The 20,725-nt window shown below is 46.6% G+C and overlaps 1 protein-coding gene across 2 annotated transcripts in view; it reads left to right on the forward strand.

The window, feature by feature from the left end:
* Window positions 1–20,725, forward strand: part of SPATA13 (spermatogenesis associated 13) — a 328,681-nt gene that overhangs the window by 163,332 nt on the left and 144,624 nt on the right. The window contains exon 1 of one of the 2 annotated variants that reach the window (XM_063697196.1): window positions 16,642–16,859. The exons of the other annotated variant lie outside the window; for it this stretch is intronic. The gene's annotated coding sequence lies outside the window, so the exon portion shown is untranslated. Of the gene's footprint in view, window positions 1–16,641; window positions 16,860–20,725 lie in introns of those variants that run through there. 2 annotated transcript variants of the gene reach the window in all.

Consider the following 20,725-nt stretch of genomic DNA (forward strand, 5'->3'; position numbering starts at 1 on the left):
TATTGTGATACCACTTCACAGAGCAGAAACTCAGTTCCCAAAGATGCTAAGCCCCTGCCTCTTGGGATGTAACTGTAGGTGGGCGAGTCAGGACTTGGATCTAGTCTGTCCAATGCTGTGATCCACTCTCCCACATGCCTCATGTACGTCACAAACGTCACACCGAAGGGCGAGAGCGGGTACTCATCTTCCCCTGCCCCACCTTCCCACATCAAGATGGATAATGAAAGAGCACTTGTAAAGTCTTTTCCATGCCCAAAAGACAAGATGAGCAAATGAAACTAACATCACTCAGCACCTTCTGTGTTCCAGGAACTAGGCCAGGTGCTACCCAAAAAGTTTCCTATTTAAGAAGCGTTGGAGGATGGCAAAACCCAGCTCTCCTTCCTGATTGTCGCACAGCGTACACAATGCACAAGCACTGGCCCAGACAAACTTTTATCAGACACTGCTGAGCAGCTCTTGGAGGCTCTTTGGTGCCTGCAAGTTGCTGCCATTGTGCCCCTCACTCAGCTCCGTCCGGGTTGCAGCACACCAGCCCCGCTGCAGCAGCCACCGAGAGAGGATCCCACCTTTCAGACTTTGGCCAGCGTGGCGTAGTTGGTGTTTTCTTGACCAGGGTCGGAAGAGGCAGAGACTAGGGTTCCAGGTTCTGGTGGCAGCCTCGTGCAGTACGGGATGCTGAGCAAATCCTTGCACCCTCCTGGCCATCCACCTCCTTGCCTTTGTCTTCCAGTTTCTGCTCAGAGCTTTCCCCTTGGCCTAAGATGCTGCCCACTTTCCAATAAATCCTTCATTCCTTCCAAATTTGGATGAATATTTTATTAGACCTATGATCAAATGGAGGGTGAGGACACAGAGGTCCCTTGTGTAGTGATAAGGTGGGAGGCAGGTAGAGGAAAGGGACATTGTGAATATAGTTAGAATGAGCTGGTACACTATTTCTGAAGTGGGCAAGTCAAAGGAGACTGTCGTAGCCACCTTCTTTTCAACTTCCTGGCAATACTGACATTACTTTGTAATTTAGATGCTGGGGGTGTCAGAAAGAGACAGTGTGAAAGGCACTTGATTAAAATGTGTAAATCCTACTGCCCTGAAAGAATCTGATTTTTTACAACAGCCACAAAATACCAAGTAGACAGAGGCAAAGGTCTAACTTCATTTTTCTATTGAAGGTATTAATTAGGGCTGTTACTAACAGTGGTGGCATTGTGAAAGAGTCAGAAGATTCCAGCCAAACAGGACTTTTCAGGGGCTTTGAACAAGGTTTAAAGTATGTCCCTGCAGGGGAAAGGAAGCTGTCTGTAGCATCCCTACCAGCACGTTCCTCTGATTGTTCTCAGTTCATGTGAGTCCACAGAGGACATAAACCGAGTGAGCTGGTAACAGATGTAATGAAAGTACTCCAGGCCTCCGTAAGAAGAGTCAGAGGGGTGGTGTTGGTGCCTGAATAACAGCATTTGTGTAGCTAGATTAGAACAAAGCAGGGACTGGGGAACTCTTCCTGCAATTCTCAACTTACAGTTTGGGAATGAAGGTATTAGTAACTGAGGTGAGGCTGAGGAAGTGGAAACATAGCTCAGGTGGAGAGAATTGTGCATGATCAATAACTAGAGAACAGCTAATTTTCAAATTGGTGATGCTGCTAGGAGGGCGTGAAGGAGACTAAGACAGGAAAAACATCCTTGTGGACAGCATTGGCCAAGACTTCACGGCGGAGACAGAGCACGGCTGGGGCTTGGAGGAGAGAGAGCTCTATGCCGATGGAGGGAAGGAGCCTATCCCATATGTGAGAAAGAAGGGGGACAAGCACTCCCGACCAAGTCAACAGGCATAGACTGCGGGGGCCAATCTGTCTGCAGCTGAATGTGGTGGGGAGTGGCAGACACTTGGACTGAACAGGTAGCACAAGGTCCCTCTCTGGAGAGCTTTGGCAGCCAGGAAGAATTTGGATTTGGGAATCTTTGCTGATTAAGCAGGAGGGGAGGATGATACACAGGAGAAATGGTATTTTAGGCAGCACCTATCCACTTTCTATTTAGGATAGAGGGAGTCTCAGTCAACAGACTTTGTGTATCTTGATCCCATTGGCAAAGCCAGCCTAATTCATAGATCAGTTTCAGGGATTGAAGCCAATTAAATCGGGGCACTCCAGCTCCACTGACAAGGCTGTTCCCATTGTGAAAGGGAGGTCAGACTCTGTAAGCCAGATACAGTTAGTCCTCCAATTCCAACTCCTCTCCCTGCGGCCAGGCCAGCTCACCGAGTACCCTTGTGATCATTAGCTGCTTCCATGCAGGCAGGCCTGCAAGAAATTCGTTGGCTTTCATTTAAAGATAGGAATTGGTAACTAAAATTGCTAGGGCGATACATAACTAAGTACTTTATAATCTTATCTACATAGATAAGAAATAATACATAAACCTGTATGATAATTAACACAGAGGAAAGTAGGCTATAAATACCCTCTAAAATGTTCTTTTACAGGGCACTAAGGAAATGGAAATGCACAGCAATTTAAAAAAATGCCAATACTTCTCTTACTTGTCACAGGTTAGAGATATGTGAATGCCATGATTATGTTATACATTTAATTAGTATATACCTTTGTGTCTAAAGCATTTTCCATCGTGGTTAGCTGTGCTTCCTGCAGTCTCAAATGCCCTCTACACACTTCGGAATATCCTATCTCCCAGATGGACTGAGATTTCTTTACCACCGCCCCCGCCCCCGCCCCACCCCTCCCCCGCCAATTTTGAACATTTTACAAGCTCCAGTCTTTTAAAAAATCTCATTCAGACATGATTTTTTTTTTTCCTAGAAAAACTATGCCTTTCACTTGGAAATAAAGAGAAGAAAACATCTTGGTGAGTCTTGAAATATGTCAATAAATTCATTGCCCAATAGGCCTCTGGATGAGTTTATTATTTTCCGCTGCCCATAACTCCAAGCATGCATTGGATGGAAGATGATATCTGATTGTTCAGATAATTTTTTTCTTACCATCAAGAATGGAATGCTTTTTCCACTTTAAATTAAAATTGTTTCAAGAAGACTACTCTGATTAATTGGCCTGGTGGTATGTGTGATGCATGTCTCGTACTTTAGGCAGAACAGGATGCAGAGAAGGTGGAAAGGAGATAGAATGATGACCGTATTGAGTAACTGGGCCATGACAGTGAGTGTAGTCTGCTTTGCTAAATGTAAGTTTCTGTAATTTAGCTTGTAGGTGACTGGTAAATAGGGGCAGAATGTCACTATCATGTGAAAGTTGTGCTGATTCATAGCAATTTCTGCCCTACATGTTAATGCTGGCCAAGCTTGTCTATCCACTCTCTTCTGTGTGCTCCCTTCTCCGTTGGAAGTGGTGATTGCTCGGTGCTGTCAATCTGGGAGCATTTTTTCCTTGTCTTCATATCTCAGCAGTGTCAACTCTCAAGCTGTTAAGCCCCTTCCAGGAAGCCACCCACACCTTTTAAAAAAACTTGTAGTAAATATACAGAACAAAATGTACCATCTTAACCATGTTTAAGTGTATTAAGTACATTTATATTGCTGTGCAACCAACACCACCATCCATCTCCAGAGCTGAAACGGAAACCCTGTACCCATTAAACATTAACTCCCCATTCCCTCCACACCCCTAGCCCCCGGCAGACACCATTCTACTTTCCTTTTCTGAGCTTGACTGCTCTAGATACCTCATATCAGTGGAATCGTACGGGATTGGTCTTTTTGTGATTGGTTCATTTCATTTAGCGTAAGGTCCTCAAGGTTCATCCATGTTGTAGCATGTGTCTGAATCTCCTTCCTTTTAAGGCTAATATTCTACTGTATGTATACACCACATTTTTTAAATCCATTCATCCACCACTGTACACCTGGGTTGTTTCTGTCCTTTGGCTTTTGTGAATAATGCTGCCATGACTATGTTGCGTACAAATATCTGTTAAGGATCCTGCTTTCGGTTCTTTTCCGCATACACCCAGGGGTAAAATTGTTGAATCATATTGTTTCCCATATTTTTAAAAGACATTCCTGCACAGCATTTGCAGTTGTAGTTCCTTGCTAGGAATCTAATGTGCCTTTTCAACTGCCTATGTCTTTTGATTACGATTGTTACTATTGTTAGGGCTCTGGTGATGAAGTCCTCAGGGTTCAAGGGGTCTCAGTCCTACTTTCATGAGCCCCGTTGTCTTTTGTGCACAATTTCATGGAATACAAGGCTTTTTTGTTTTTTGATTTTTTTTCCTGAAATGCATACATCCCATCAGAGCAGAAATGGCCATAGGGTTGGAATAAATAGGCCGGGGTATAACTCTGTGCTGTATTACCTAATTACCTCAGAAAAATGAAACCATCTCAGTTTTCTACTCTGTAACACTGCCTCCCAGGGTCCCTGCAGGAGTCTCTGACCTGAAGCATCAAACACAAGCCCTTGGTGTACACATAACCAGTGTGATACGTTAGGAGTTTAATATGGTTGACCAGAGGCTTATAGTCAGAGGGAGAACTTGGTTGGAAAGTTGAGAATCTCTGCAAGCAACTGGCTCAGTCTTTTTCTTATGCCTACAACTGTTGGCATTGTACACAAGGCTTAATGGACCAAACATATCAGACAAGTAAAACACCTAAACAAGAGCATTCTGTCCTAGCAATGACTGTGTGTCCAGAGAGATCTGGAAAGCTTGAGGAAGGCAGGGAGGGGTAGAACAAGGGAAGTAAGGACACAGGAGCTGCTGTTCATTTTGGTAGAGCGGCTTGTTTATTATTCATGGTTTCCATGAGTGTTTATACCAGGAAACGCTCTCCTATGCATGCCACATGAGAGCAGGGCTCTGTGACTCAGGGTTGGTGACTGGGCTTGGAGGAATGTAGGCTCCGTCCACAAACAAAGGAGAATGAGGATTTGAATGTCACGGTAAACTTATTTGTGACTAAGGAGGTAGTGGGCAAAAGAGGGGCAGGAAGAAGCCACGGGGCAGATGAAAGAGGCGTCCTGTCTGCGCCCCCGCCTGTTGCCATCACACTGGGTCGTTTTCCACATTGCTGATCACTGCAGTGTGTTCCAGTGATGGGCTTTATCTCATTAGTGAGTTCTGAAATGAATTTAGCAAATTTCCACCAGAATTAAATACAACAACCCAAGAGAGAAGAGAGAACACCGAACGCACCCCATGAAGTAAAGGTTGGCATAGTTTGTCATTCTCTTTATGTTCTCATATGTGAGATCGTGGGGTGAAATACACATCTCACTGTGGGCTGTGGTTGGAAGTTTGAAAAACACCCTGGCATTTTGCCTGTCTTCTGTTCCTGGACCTTCCCTTTCTGTTGGTGAGAATTTTGTGTCCAAATCTGGCCAAGGGTGGACTCTGAAGAGACAGTCCCTGGTTGACTCTAGTGTTCGTTAGAGGAGTTCTGCTGCCACTTTTTCAGGAATCAGAGATGCCCTGAGGCCACCTAACACTCCTAGATCTTCTGTCACTGTGGTGTAGTGCAGCGTCCTGAATTTGGAGCTAAAAGCTTGGATTTGAATCCCTGGAAATGGCTGATGGGGGCGGGAAAGCTGCCACCCATGTGGGGAAGAACCCAGAGGGAGAGCGGCTTGTACAAAGGCCCTGCGGGGCGGATAGAGCTGGAGAGCTGCGGGTCAGGTTGTCACGGGCCTTGCATGACATGCAAAGAAACTTGAACTTGGTTGTGTGGGTGCCGAGGCCTGACAGGAGTTGAGGGTGTTTCAGAAAGAGCTCCTGGGCAGCAGGAGGTGGTTGGGGAGGAACACAGAGATGGGAAGGCCTGCATCCAGGGGCTGTCGGGGAGGGAGAGAGCTGCTGTGCCGCAGGGTGGCTGTGGGGAGGGAAGGGAGAGTGTGGGGCATGGGAGAGTGGGGGGACTGTCCCACAGAAAGCTGGTATCTGCCTGACTGGTGGCCAGGTGTGCAGCCTGGAGGAGATGGAGCTGGGCAATGCTGAGATTCTTAGGTGGACTGATGGGGGACAGTCACATTAGAACATGGTGGGCCAGACCCTCTGTCCTGAGACACACTGGCTCTACAGTGCCCGTCTCCCCGTGCTCTCCTTCCACAGCCTCCACTTCTCCAAACACCCTGGGTTTCTCCCTGCCCAGCACCAGTGCACCCACCCCGTGTCCTCAGTGCTCTCAAGTGGCATCACTGCTGCACAGCTCCTGCCAGTCCCCTAGAGAGCAGCCTGCAGCCTCAGTGGCATGGCAGTGCGTCTCAGCACTGGGAGTTCCAATCCTATGAGATGTCACCGACTGGCACGGGTGCCCTCTGGGGAGACCTGGTTCAGGCAGGACCTCCTTTTTAAGGCTGTTTCTAACTTCCCATCCATCCTGAATTAGTCAGTGTTCTCCAGAGAAATAAAACCTATAGGATGTATAGAGAGATAAATATTGATTGATTTTTTTTTTTTAAGGAATTGCACACAAATTTGAGGGCTGGCAAGTCCAAAATTTGTAAGTAGGCCAGTAGGCTGGAGACTCAGGTAAAAGTTGATGTTGAAGTCTTGGGTCCAGAATCCATAGGGCAAGGCAGGCCACAGCAGGCTGGGGATTCAGGCAGGCTTTTGTGTTGCAGTCTTGAGGCCGAAGTCCTTCTTCCTCAGGGAACCCATATCTTCTCTCCTATGACTGTCCCCTGATTGGACAAGGCCCACCCACATGGCAGAGGACTCTCTCCTTTACTCAAGTCTAGTGACTTAGCTGTTAGTATCACCTAAAAATACCTTCACAGCCGCGCAGAGGCTGCTGTTTAGATGTGTTTGCTGTCTAGATGCTGTTTGACTGGGCACCATGGCCCAGCCAAACTGATGCATAAAGTTAGGCATTACAAAACCCCCACTAAAGAGTTGACAAGTCCCTGTCTGGGGTCTTTGCATATTTTAATCCATTCCTACAGGAATCCTGCGAAGATTCATAATCCTCATAATTTTACAGATGAGAACATTGAGATTCACACAGATTAAGAGGCTTGCCCCAAATCACACAGTTCTGGAGACAGAATCCAGGAGATGGCCCTCAGACCCAGATGCTTCCTCCCGCAGTGCTGAGCTATCTGTGCTGTGATTGTGGGCATGCGTCCTTCAGCATTCAGGGTACATCAGGACTTTGAAAGACAGACAGATCTTGGTCTGAATCCTTGCTCTGTCAAACACATGGGGCTGAGGACCCAGAACCATTTGTTTAACTCCTGGCTCAGTTTCCCCATTTGTAAAATGAAAATAATGATAAACTCTCCCTGGTTTTAATGATGAAGTGAAATATGCAACACAGTGCCTGGCTGTTAGTAACCATGCACTAGACAATAATAATGGCTGTAATATTGAATGTTTCATCATTTACAACCAACTTATTTGACAGAGAATGAAAATACCCAGTTATATACATGAAAGTCCTGTCTCTGTCAGGGTTTTGTAATAAACATTTCAAATTATGAATAGATGTCCATTACTGAAGTTTTTTTTCCTTTTTTTTAAGAGTGTTGGGTCTGGAACTCAACTGTCCAAGTTCAAACACCAGCTGTGGGTACATCACCAACCTACCAGAGAGGGCTCAGCTTCCTTATCTGTAAAATGGTAATATTAGCAGTTCCTACCATTTAGGGTTATTATGAGGATTAAATGAGTAAAACATGTAAAATGCTTAGAACAGAACCTGGCACATACTAGGTATTTAATAGACTTTACCATTTTTACCAGCTGCATAGTCTTTAACAGTACTAAGCAGTATAGATGCTTGATTAATTTAGCTAACACTAGTGAATTGATATTGCTCAGGATGAGGGCTGCAAAGAGAGAGAAAGGCATAAAGCTGTGAAGATGTGGTTCAGTTCTCAGGGAATGCCTGGTTTTCTAAAGGCGGCAGGGCCTTCCAGGAGCAGCAGACACAGGCAGAGTGTGATACGTGAACACACTGAACAGTCTTAGTCTGTTCAGGCTGCTGTAACAAAATACCTTAGACTCAGTAATTTATGGACAGCAGATATTTATTTTCCCACAGTTTTAGAGGCTGGGAAGTCCAAGATCAAGGTACCTGTAGATTCAGTGTCTGGTGAAGACCCTTTTGCATGGATAATGCCTTGTATGTGCCCTCACTTTGTGGGAGGGGCACGGGGACTCCCTCTGCCCCTTTTATAAGGGCACTCATCCCATTCACGAGGGTGGACAGAAGCTTTCTGACTCTAGCACACAGCCCCAAACAAGGCACAGGACAGGTGCCACGGGACTCAGTGGTTCCTGCTAAAGGACATGGCCACTTTCCTCTGTGCCTACTTCACAGCTCTGTCTGACATCCATCCTGTCACATTGTGTGTAACGACCTCCTCTTCCGCCTCTTTGATAAGCTCCACCAGGGAGGTCCTCCCCAGTGAGGCCTTGCACAGCGGGTGCTCTATGCCAGTGAGGGAATAAAATCATGAAAGCATTCCAGCCCCACAGCTCCCACATCCCCATCTGTGTGACCAGTGCCTCCAATCACAGCAAAATGATGCCCATGGCCTTTTCAAAGTCCTGCTGTGGAAGATGTCTGTCACTCACCATCACCCGTTCTTCAAATATGAGCTGCTCATTCATCAGGCTTGTGTTGGATGGTCACTCTGAGCAAGGCGCCAGAGACAAAATGCAGAGCCACTCTAAGTCCTTGTCATGGAGGAATTGACAGGTCTTGAAGCAGCTTTCTCTCTCTCTCTCTCTCTTCCTCTCCTCCCTCAAATGTTCAGAACTCAAATGATGATTATCTCTTTTCTTTCTCACTTTTACATTTTACATTGAGACTTTCACCTCCGTGTAACCTTTAAGTACACCCAATACACGGCATAGCTGAATGTGACAAAGGTCAACATGCAAAACAAAAGCAATGTTGTGCGTGTGTGTGAGAAAAATGTCTATGTTACATCTGTGCTCATGTCTACTTAGGACCTCCGAGTTGGGACTTGGGCATCCTCTGTGGATGGTGTCTCTTTACTCTGATTTTATCATCTGCATTTCCCCATCATAAACATTACGTCCACATACAGACACATTAGCTGCCTGGCAAAGGAGCTGTCATGCTGGCCTGTCTCATGTATGTTTAGGGTTTCCAATAGGCCCTGGTGGTCCTGGCACCTCTGATGTGGGTGCCCCATTTTCCACCTGCAGTCCTGTCTTTGGGCTGTGTGGCCCACATGGCTGGCCTTCACTCTGTGCACTTCCTCCTCCCTGCCACCAGCACACTCTTCTCACACTCCATTTCATTGCCTAAAAAGGAACTTGTTCTTGTCAGGTAGACAAGGAATAAATAATAGAGCTAGGGTTCTGTTAGTACATGACAGAGAAGTGAAGACATTGACAATTTAGGACTCAGCATGCGTAAAGTACGCCCTTCAGATGACAAAATTAGTGAAGGCAGCCAAGGCCACTTTCAACAGAGGACACATGGTAGAGAGAATGATCCACAGTACGCTGCAAGGAAAACTGTAGGTCTAGGGTAAAATAATCACAGATCCCCTACCCATGTCAATTGCAATTCCATTTATCTCTGAAGCCATATGTATGAAGAGCACATACTTTATGTGGATCTACACAGGAGAACAGAGTCTAAAAGAGGAGGTCATTTTGAAATATTCATGGAGATTGATGACCACTAAAAATTACTGGGAAGTGGGCTAGTGTGGTATAGTGAGAGAGTGGAGTTTGGAATTCATCCCTTGGGGTTGGAATCCTAGCCCAGCCACTTCTAACCATATGACTGAGCTGCTTAGTGGAAATAAATATCCACCCTTTATCAAACAAGTATTATCTTATGAAGACATTTATGTATGTTCTCACGTAATGTTCACATCAACTCTGAGCGGTGGGAACTATTGTTATCCCTATTTTTATGATTAGAAAACTGAGGCTAAGACAATACCAAGTTTTAGTGAAGGTGGGGGACCTTGTAGAACTCTCTTCTACCGCTTGTGGGAGTGTAAACTGATACAAGCATTTTGAAAAAAAAAAGCTTGGCCGTAGCTGCAGAAGGTAAACATACACACACCTGATGATCCGGCAGTACCACTCCTGGGTAAATACCCAACAAGAGTGTGATTTTTTTTCCACTAAAAGCATGTTCATGTCCTGGACACATAGTAACCAAAATTAAAACAATCTAATTGTCCATCAACAACAGAATAGGACATAGTATATTCAAACAGCAGCATACTACACAGCAATGAAAAAAATGAACAAGTGTTACACAGAGCAACATGGACGAATCTCAGACATACTGTTAAGGAAGTCAGACACAAAAGTATACATCCTGCATGACTCCATTTATATGAAGTTCAAAAACAGAAGTAATTTATGGCAATAAACGTTAATGTTTACCTTTGGGGTACTGGGCATTGCTAATGGGGGGGAGGGGCACATAAGGGAGTCTTTGGAGGCACTAGAAATTTTCAGTATTTTCATATTGTATTAGTTTTCTATGATGTGGAACAAAGCACCACAGTGTGTTAAAAACTATGCACATTTATTTTCGCACTTTTAAGCCAGTTTCCAGGGGTGAGGAGTCTGGGCACATCTTAGCTGGTTCCTCAGCTCAGGGCCTCATGAGGCTGCTGCCACAGTTGGGTTGGGCTGTGTTCTCATCGAGAAGCTTGACTGGGGGAGAATTTGCTCCCAAGCTCATTCTTAGTGTTGACAGAATTCGCTTCTTTGGAGCTGTGTGACTGATAGACCAGTTTTGTTTGTTTGTTTTGAGACAGAGTTTTGCTCTTGTTGCCAAGGCTGGAGTGCAATGGCGTGATCTTGGCTCAGTGCAAACTCCAACTCCCAGGTTCAAGTGATTCTCATGCCTCAGCCTCCCTTGTAGCTGGGATTACAGGTGTGTGCCACCATGCCCGGCTGGTTTTTGTGTTTTTACTAGAGCCAGGGTTTCACCATGTTGGGTAGGCTGGGCTCAAACTCCTAATCCACCTGCCTCAGCCTCCCAAAGTGCTGGGATTACAGGTGTGAGCCACCTTGCCCAGTTGGTTATTATTATTTCTATATTACAGATGAAGAAACTAAGGTTCCAAGCAGTTTGCCCAAAGCACCCAGCTAGTGAAAGATGAAAGGGGGATTCTATGAAAGGTCTATGTGCCTCTGTGGTGCTCCAGCCCCAGTGACAGAGATCTGTCACGGAAGAACTTTAGGGCCTACTGTGTAATGATGGAGTCCAAGTGATAAAACAAAAATTGACAGATGAAGCTATCAATCATGAAAATTTAATAAAGAAGACAGGTTTTTCAGGAGTTACTCAATTAAAGCAAAGAGAATACTGCTTTTGGAGGATGGCTCTGGTAAAGTGGTCTGCATCAGTGCTAGTCCACACACTCAGTGCCTAGATTCATTATTTAAAGTGGGACTGATGGGCAGTGGGATGGAGTGGAAGCTTACAGGGCTTTCAGAACTAAGCCAGAGTCAGTGAGTGGCAGAGACAGTTCTTTACTGCAAAATCCCAATGGCTTTGTGCAGATTCTGGCCTGCAGATTAGAAAATGGGACATTTTTAAAAACTGTGGTAAAATACACATAAGACTTACCATTTTAACAATTTTAAGTGTGCAATTCAGTACATTAAGTACATTCATATTGTTATGCAACTGTCACCATCATCCATCCACAGAACATTTCTCATCTTGCAAAACTGACATTCTGTCCCCATTAAGCAGTAACTCCCCACTTTCCCACTGCAGCCTCTGGCAATCACCATTCTACTTTCTGTCTGTGAATTTGCCTATTCCAGGCACCTCATATAAGTGAAATCCTACAGTATCTGTCCTTTTGTGATGGGCTTATGCATTTAATGTAATGTCTTCAGCGTCCACCTGTGTTGCAGCGTGTGTCGGAATTTTGTTCCTCTTTAAGGCTGAGTGATATTCCATTGTATGTATTTACTACATCTTGTTTATTCATCCATCCATTGATGAATCCTTGGGTTGCTGTCACCTTGTGGCTGTGTGAATACTGCTGCTATGAAAGTGGGTGTACAAATATCTGTTCGAGTCCCTGCTTTCAGTTCTTTTGGGTATATCCCAGAAGAGGGATTGCTGGATGATATGGTAATTCTAGTTTATTGATTTTTGAGGAATTGCCATACCTGTTGTCCACAGCAACTGTGAGGACAGCGTGAGACCGCTCATTCTCCTCTTTTGCCTGTAGCTGCCCTGCCCATTCGTATTCCCCCCTCCAAACCCAGGTGTGATGGGGGCCCTGTCTCCGAGCAGACAGGGAGGCACCGCCCATGGCACACTGGATCTGGCTCCTGGCCCATCCCATCTGTACTCTAGTCCTTTGGCCTTGATGACCTATTCCTGGAGGCAAAATGCTTTCCTCTCTGTGCCTCAATTAATTGGGTTTCCCAACACCCCAACAGCCAAATAGATACTTATGTGCTAAGATAATGTGATAAATGCCAAACATTATTCTGTCATCCTAGGAAGCTTCAAATTAGAGAGAGATCTGCTCTAGTAAACTGTAGAATAAAATATAGCAAACGCACCTTATCCATTCTAATCAATGATAGCCACCAGTTATTGAGCATTTGACCACAGGCCAGGCAGTGAGCTGGGACTTTACATACATTAGTACACTTAATTTTCACCATAAGATATCACAGATAAGGAGCCGGTCAAAGTGAGGTTATGAAGTTTTCCTAGAACCCACATGGACAGAGAGCAGAAGAGGCTCAGGTTCTCTCCTGCTCTCTTGGGTCTTGCCTTATGTGCCAGAGGCATCTGTGGTTCAACCAACCCCCTTTTGTCCCCTGCCACCTTCACAACCAACAAGATGCTGGAGGCTGCTAGATGAAGATAAAAATGTCAGTGATATTACTGACAAAATCACCTGGAGAATGAGTGCACAATTGTTGCTAATGATCTCTGAGTGACCTCCCAGCTCCTTTGCCTCTGCTTCCTCAACCAGGTCTAGACCTTAAGTTACTCCCTCCAGGTGAAAGTCTGGTCTGTGGCATCCAGACACTGACCCCAGAGTTCTCCCAGCCATAGTCTGGGTGGAAAGGTTAAAAAAGAGTGAATACTCGGTGCTGTTAATAAATTAATAAATCAGGTTATTCTATCAAGGGAGTCTACCAATGGATTTCTCCAACCAGTCAGGTAACTCCTTTTTCTTTTTTTTCTTTTTAATAAATTTTTTTGAGATGGAGTCTTGCTCTGTCACCCAGGCTGGAGTGCAGTGGCGCGATCGCGGCTCACTGCAAGCTCCGCCTTCCGGGTTCACGCCATTCTTCTGCCTTAGCCTCCGGAGTAGCTGGGACTACAGGCGCCCGCCACCACGCCCGGCTAATTTTTTTTGTATTTTTAGTAGAGACGGGGTTTCACCGTGTTAGCCAGGATGGTCTCGATCTCCTGACCTCGTGATCTGCCCGTCTTGGCCTCCCAAAGTGCTGGGATTACAGGCGTGAGCCACGTGCCCGGCTGGCAACTCCTTTTTCTGCAGTAGAGGGTGGGGCGGAAGCCATACGGGTTACTTTATAGGAGCTCCTCAAAGAAAAAAAAATTGAAATGAGGAGAAAGGAGTTTCCTTTCTGCCCTGTACCTCTTGAGAGAAACCCCTGCTGAATGGAACTTTCAGCAGATGGAATACAGCATTGCTTCTCCCCAACCCTGGGGGAACTCACAGCACTGCTTTGTTCAGAGCATTTTCAAACAGGAGCATGAGATCAAATCCTGGCTCCACTGCTCACCAGCTGTGTGACCTCAGATGATTCGTTCAACCCTTCTAACTTCATTTGCCCCATATATAAAATGAGAAGGATAACTGTACCTCAAGGATTGTCTTGAGGATTTAAGAAAATGATGAATGTAAACAACGTGGCATAAGTGTTAAACAAATATTAAGGGAAAGACACATTCTAGTTTTGGAGATGTTATGTGGAACAACAACAAAAAAAGCGCGTTAGACTTAGTGAGAGGTGGTAGTTTCTATCCCTAGACACTCTCCTGCAGAAAGCATCAGTGTTGTTAGGATGAACTTGGGTGAAAGTTTTGAATATTCAGGCTCCAGTTAGAGTCTTGAGTACCAAAAGATCAGCAGACAAGAAAAGAGGTCACCGACCTTTGGAGGTTCCCACTTGCAGGAAACAACAAAATGCAGATGCCGGCCTTGTCTGCGAGGCTGTGAGTGATGGCAGCCATGTGGATAGAGAGCCATGTTGACAGAAAGCCACTGCGGGAGACCTAGGCTTTTACACAGAGGCCACATTGTGATTCCCGCAGGAATGGTGGAAATGGAAGGAAATTTAGCTATTGCTCCTCCTAATCTCTGACTTAACAGAATGGAAAAGCAAGAATAAGCGTCGGTTGGTGATGTACTCCCGTGATGAACACAGCTGGTTAGAGCCAGGTTGGACTGCGCCGACTCTTCATGTCAGATCAGTGAATTTTCTCTTGAGCCATCCTGCCTTCCTCTAATAGATTTGTAATCTGAACCCAGACATATCTTTTATCCCAGGCGCTCAAAAGGTTTTCACTGAAACCCTGAAAAAAATATTTTTTAAAAGACACGAACTAACAATCAGCAAGCACCTGTATGTGCTAAGTTGATACTAAGAGTCTTACATGGGCTAAAGTTTTAATTCTCCACCCAATGCAGAGTGAGGTCCCACTGTCACCAGCTCACTGACGAGGAAGCTGAGATTCAGCAAGGTCCAGCACTTGCCCAGGGCTTGTACAGGGCCTCAAGGATGCGGGGGTCTTCAGGTCTAGTTGGTATCACTCCACAGAAATCCAGTCATCTGAGGGCCAGGACTGTTTCCCAAGGACATAGTTTCAAATATAGTGTTTTCTTCACTATAAAAAGTATTGCATGTAAATGTTAATAGTGGTTTCCAAGTAGGCAGAAATAACCTTTTGAAACACAATTTTTTTAAAAGAAAAATCAAAATCTGCTCCTCAGATTTGTGCTAATTCTAAAGAGATAATAAAAAAACCCCTCAATTTAGACCGTGATAGTCTTTTTAAGTAATACTAACATAGATTTCATTTTAGCATTTGTGAGTGCTTTGTGCAGATTTTTTATAGAGTAGAAATAAAATGGAATAGTCAATGATATTAGCCTCACATACTATGTTTCTAAAATTTTCCAAGGTTTGGTTTTTATATTTTTTCAGCTTTAAAAATACATGGTCATTGTTAAAACTTAGGGTAACTTCAATAACAATTCAAAGAATTAAATAAAATTTGCCCATATTTCCACCACCCACAGATAATTATCATTAATCTTGGAGTGTGCTTTAATTAATAGACTATTTTTAGAGCAGTTTTAGGTTTAGAAAACAGGAATGGAAAGTACACGGAGTTCTGATGTACTCCCTCACGCCCCTCCCTCCATGCACAGCTGCTTGTACTGACATCTTACATTTGAGTGGCACATGTGTTATGATTGATGGGCCCATTACATTAAGATGAACTAAGTCCATGGCTTACAGGAGGCTCACGCCGCATGCTGTACATTCTGTGAGTTTTGAGAAATGCATAATGACATGAAGCCACCATTATAATGTCATACAGAGTTTTTTCAATATTTTAAAAAGCATACATAAAATTAATTTTCACTTTTCATTGGGTAATATAATTTTTGTTTTTTATTTTACAGATTGTGGGTATTGTTCTTTGATTATAAAAGACAATAGACATTTATAAATAATAGTGCTGGCCACTAAATGAATCATCTAAAAAACTACACTTGTAGAAAGCATGCATTTATTTTATGAATTCCATTAGCTGCCTATCAGGGAACATGGAGCACTGGGGCACAGATCCCAGCACAGAAGGGTTTGCTTCTCTTCTGTGGTTTTCATGTCAATTAATGATTAGACCTTGAGCCTCACAAGAAAGGTGATAGGCCTTTGAGTCGGTTTACTGCAACAGTCTACTCAAGACTTGCCCCAGGCCCTGGGAAACATGTAGGTTTAAAAATCCCTACCCTGCGTTTTCCTTTCACAGGGAGTGAACTTCTGGCCCAGGCAGAGGTGAGGCAGTGGGCAGTGGGGCACGGTTGCCCCGGAGATGAGACTCCTCTTCCTGCCCTGGGGGGTGGGGGCTGGGGGCTGGCTGGTGGCTGAGGGAACTGTTTTTGTTTGTTTCTTTTTTTAAAAAACGGAGTCTGGCTGTGTCCTCCAGGTTGGAGTGCAGTGGCGCGATCTCGGCACACTGCAACCTCCGCCTCTCGGGTTCAAGTGATTCTCCTGCCTTAGCCTCCTGAGTAGCTGGGATCACAGGCGCCTGTCACCACGCCCGGTTAATTTTTATTTTTATTAGAGACGGGGTTTCACCGTGTTGGCCAAGCTGGTCTCCAATTCCTGACCTCAGGTGATCCGCCCACCTCGGCCTCCAAAAGTGCTAGGATTACAGGCATGAGCCACTGCGCCTGGCCGGGGAACTGTTTTTGATGGGTGGGGGGTCCCGGCTGTGGTTGGTAGTGTGGGGGCGAGGCCGAGGGTGTGGCCTGAGGGAGTGAGCTAACCGGGGGCGTGGCCTGATATGGGGCGGGGGGAAGAGCCGGGCTGGGGGCGTGGCCTGGGGGAGGGAGCCCGGCTGGGGCGTGACTTCATGGGAACTGGGCTGGGGGCGTGGCCTGGTGGGGAGCGGGGCTGGGGCGTGGCTTGGCTGAGTGTGCTGCCGCGGCGCGGGAGGAGAGTGTGCGTTGCGCTTTCTCCCGCGATCGCCCTGCCGGTCGCTAGCTCCGAGGGCGCGCACTGGATCCCAGGCTCCTCCGAGAGTGCGGCGACCTCGGGGCTCCGCCGGCACCGGAGGTGGCTCTGAGGGCAGGGACGTGTTGGACACGCTGACTTTGTAGGCTCCGCCAAGAGGCGCCGCAGGAGGTAAGACGGCTTCGGGCGCGCGGCTCTGCCGGGCGGGCGCGGGCACGGGCTGTTAGGTAGAATACCGGGAGGATTTGAGTCCCAGTGGACTGCCTCGGGGCTTCGGGATGTCCAGCTCCCAGCTGCTTCGCCTCTGCTTCCCCCGCCGGTAGAGGCTACCGGGTGCTCACCTGTTAGGTCCGTGCGTCCGCTCCCTGCCCGGCGGTGGCTCTGCGCCCTCTGGGCCACCCGGCACCATCGCTTTTGGGAGGACGTGCACGTGGTGTTCTCGCAAAAGGCCGTTTCCAGCCGGACGCCTGCAGGGAGGTCGCCTTGTAACTTCACCCGCGCTCCCAGCTCGCGGGGCCTGGCCTACAGGGGCGGCCGTGGGGGCGGCAGAGTCTGGGGAGCCTGGCGCGGCGGAGCCCTGTAACGCTCTGCTCCATCGGGTGGCGTGGCTGGTGCCTCCGGGGACCCGGAGCGATGCGGTTGGAGAGCTTAGTTTAGAAAGCAAGTTTCTCTTGGTACCAGAGGAGTCTCGTTCCAGGGGAAAGATTTTGGGACCCGGTGCCCATCGTCTGTGGACTGCAGGGAATGCATTGGCGGAGTTGGTTTGGTCCCATTCTGTGCAGGAGGTGGGGGAATTGGTACTCCAGCCCCAGGCAGGTAGAAGCCCGCGCTGCTGCCAGCGTCAGGGGGAGCTCGGGTGACTTGGGCTGGGCCACCCATCTGACTGCAAGGTTACAGAGCTTGAGCAAATTTCCCCTCCCTCCAAGTGCAGGAAAACCAAACCAAAGCAAGCAAACAAAACCCTGTGGGTCATTTGCTTCCCAGCATTGCATAGAGATGTGGATAAATAGAATAATACTGTGAATTTATTCAGCTCTTGTTCCCATGGCTTCCCATAGCCTTATATTATGCACCTCCCCCTGCCAGGATTTTCTCTGTCCCCACCTTCGGTTTTTGCTGCCTCGTGTTTTCTTCTCTGTGAACCTTTCCTGGTCTCCCAGCGATTTGCTCTCCTTTATTCCCCTTGCTAACAGGCGGAGAAATCTCACTCCTTTTCTTTTTCCACCTTTCCCAACAAATTCTCCTTTTTTCCTAATGTCCCCCTCCCCCGTCTTGCAAACTTCCTCACTGCATTATTATCGGGGTGCCTGTCATGCACCCTCCCTGTTCTCTGCCCTCCTCCCGCCCTTCAGAGTTTCATGTGGCTTTGTCTTATTATCCCATATCCTAATTCTCATCTACCTCCCTTGGCCCCCACGTTTGCCATCTGCCTCCACCCAGTTCTCCCATCTCCTTCCTTATTTGTGCTCCCGTGCATATGCAGGTTTCTTCCTTGTTTCCCCATGTTTCTCCCACAGGTGCTTTCTTCCCTTTGCCCTACTTCTCCCTGGCAGGCGTTCTGCCCAGCCACAGCCTGCCCCGCCTGCAGGGCACACCTTGCCTCAGTGCCTTCTGCTGCGGTTTTCCATGCTCCATCAGCATCCCTGGGTTCCTTGTGTTCTTCCAGTCCGCCCTCTGTCACCTTGCAGACGGCTTTCTCTCCGAATGTCTGCAAGTGTCAGAGGCGAGGAGTGGCAGCTGCATCTCTGCAGGAGGACTCTGGATTTCAGGACCCTCCCTTCTGCCACTGCTTCTGACTGATTGTTTTCTTATTGAAGTTGTATCCTCTACATAGTTCTAGAATTAATGTCAATATTGATGTTAGGTAGCATTTACCAAACTCTGGGTGTGTGCCAAGCACTGTTCTGAGGGCTTAACGTGCATCAGTACTCATTTAAAATCCTCCACACATCCCTATAATGTAGGATCTACTACTGTCCCCATTTGACAGATGAGAAAAGGAAGGCTCAGAGGAGGTAACCGGCATGGCTTCTTGCCACTGCCTAGCAGTGGAGGCCCTCTTCTCACCAGACGGTGGAGCTTCCCTGCTGGGTGACCTCTTGAACTCAGGCATGCCTGGAGTTTAGCTTTGGAAAGGAGGTTGTTATTTGACATGTTTTATTTAGTCTGCAATGTACACCAGTGGAGGACACGAATTCTATACCTGTAGGACAGTGCATGGAGAAAAACCTAATGCCGGCTGTCCCTCAGAAAGCCTGGGGCCAGTGCCTGGGCTGTCGCCTCATCCATGCTATCAGTCCTTTCCCTCTTAGCCACAGGAAGCCCTGAAGAAAGTGGCATAAAAATGACCTGGCTGGGCACAGTGGCTCATGCCTGTAATCCCAGCACTTTGGGAGGCCGAGGTAGGAGGATTGCTTGAGCCCAGGAGTTCAAGACCAGTTTGGGCAGCATAGCAAGACCCCATCTCTAAAAAATAAAAATAAGAAATCAGCTGGTTGTGATGGCGCACTCACCTGTAGTCCCAGATACTCAGGAGGCTGAGGTGAGAGGATCTCTTGAGCCTGGGAGATTGAGACTGCAGTGAGCTATGAATTTGCCACTGCACTCCAGCCTGGGTGACAGAACGAGAGACTCTGTCTCTAAAAAAATTAAGTTAAATTAAAAAAGAAGACTACTGCCAGCTGTCTCCTCCCGTGCATTGAGAGTTCCGTTTCACTTTAGCTGGACAGATCTTTATGGTCTCTGTTAGCTGTGTGACTGTACGAGTCTTATTTATATCCATTTCATTATGTAATCTTAAAGCCTTGTCCAAACATTTCTTTTTTAGTCTTTACCTTCCTAAGAGTTGGAGGCAAGTAGTATTTCTGCTTTACAGATACTGAAGCAGAGCATGCACCTTGATAGCTGAAAGGGACTTTATATTCTACAGACGAGGAAACCGTGGTCCAGGGAAATAAAATGGCATATTCAAGGGAAAGCAGCAGGACAAAGTTGGCTCTAAGGCTTCTCTGGTTCAGGGCTCAATGCCTGGCCCTATAGCTTGGTAGGTTGACCTCTCTGTTTGCTGCTGAAAGCAACAAAGTTTCTTTCCCCTTCCTTTCCCTTGAGCTAGGAGGCATTGGAAGGTTTCACTTAGAAGGGGAACTCATGAGTGCTTTCCTTTCTTTTTTGTCTGAAAACTAAACATTTAAGAAATGTTTGCCTATGAGACATGTAATAGCATAAATGGGATCATAACATCACAGTGATATAAATTGAAATGTTTTAGAAAGAACTATCATTGTTATTTCTAAAACACCAGGAAGGAACACCAAAGGTACATGGTTTTCTTGAGGGAAACCATATAATACATGGCAATTTGAAAATCAGTACCTGGAATGTTTAATTGTATTTTACATTTGTGGAGAGAAATGCATTGGTGCAAAGTGCTTACCTGATTTTCTTCATCTTTGCATCACAAATAAAAGAGCAGTAAAGGGGGAGCATAGAGTAGGTTGCTGTTTTTCTGTTGGCCTCTGATGTACCCACATCCTTCTCTGGACTCCCACTGAGCCCCCTTGCTCCTGCCTCTGCTCCCTCCATGTTTAATGCCTCTTTTGGCTCCCCAGGGAACCTGCAGGGCATTGTTGAATTGTGATGCTCACCTCCTCCATACCAGCCTGTCTTGACAGAATGAAACCCTGATGCCCTGAGGCAGGCATCCTATGTGATGGCTTCATCACTCCCTCCTAGGATGAGATGGGTGGTCAGGTACCATCCTGGGGAGAAGGGAGGAAGCATTTGCGTGAGGTATCCTCTGTGTTCTGTGGTTTAGGTGAGGATGGTTACAACTGAGGAGCAAGTTAAGTTTCATTGCTCCCTAAATGAGATGGAGGTTCAGGGAAGCTGTCGTGGCCAGAGCCCCATAGTAAGTGGCAAGACTGAAACTGGACCCCGGGCTGCCTGGCTTAGGAGATCCACCTGCATCCCTCGGTGTGTCTGTCTTCCCTCTAACCTGTAACTCCCTGAGGCAGAAACGGCACCGCAGAACCTTTCAC

This window comes from Gorilla gorilla, chromosome 14 (genome assembly GCF_029281585.2).
Source record: "Gorilla gorilla gorilla isolate KB3781 chromosome 14, NHGRI_mGorGor1-v2.1_pri, whole genome shotgun sequence".
NCBI classification, from domain to species: domain Eukaryota; kingdom Metazoa; phylum Chordata; class Mammalia; order Primates; family Hominidae; genus Gorilla; species Gorilla gorilla.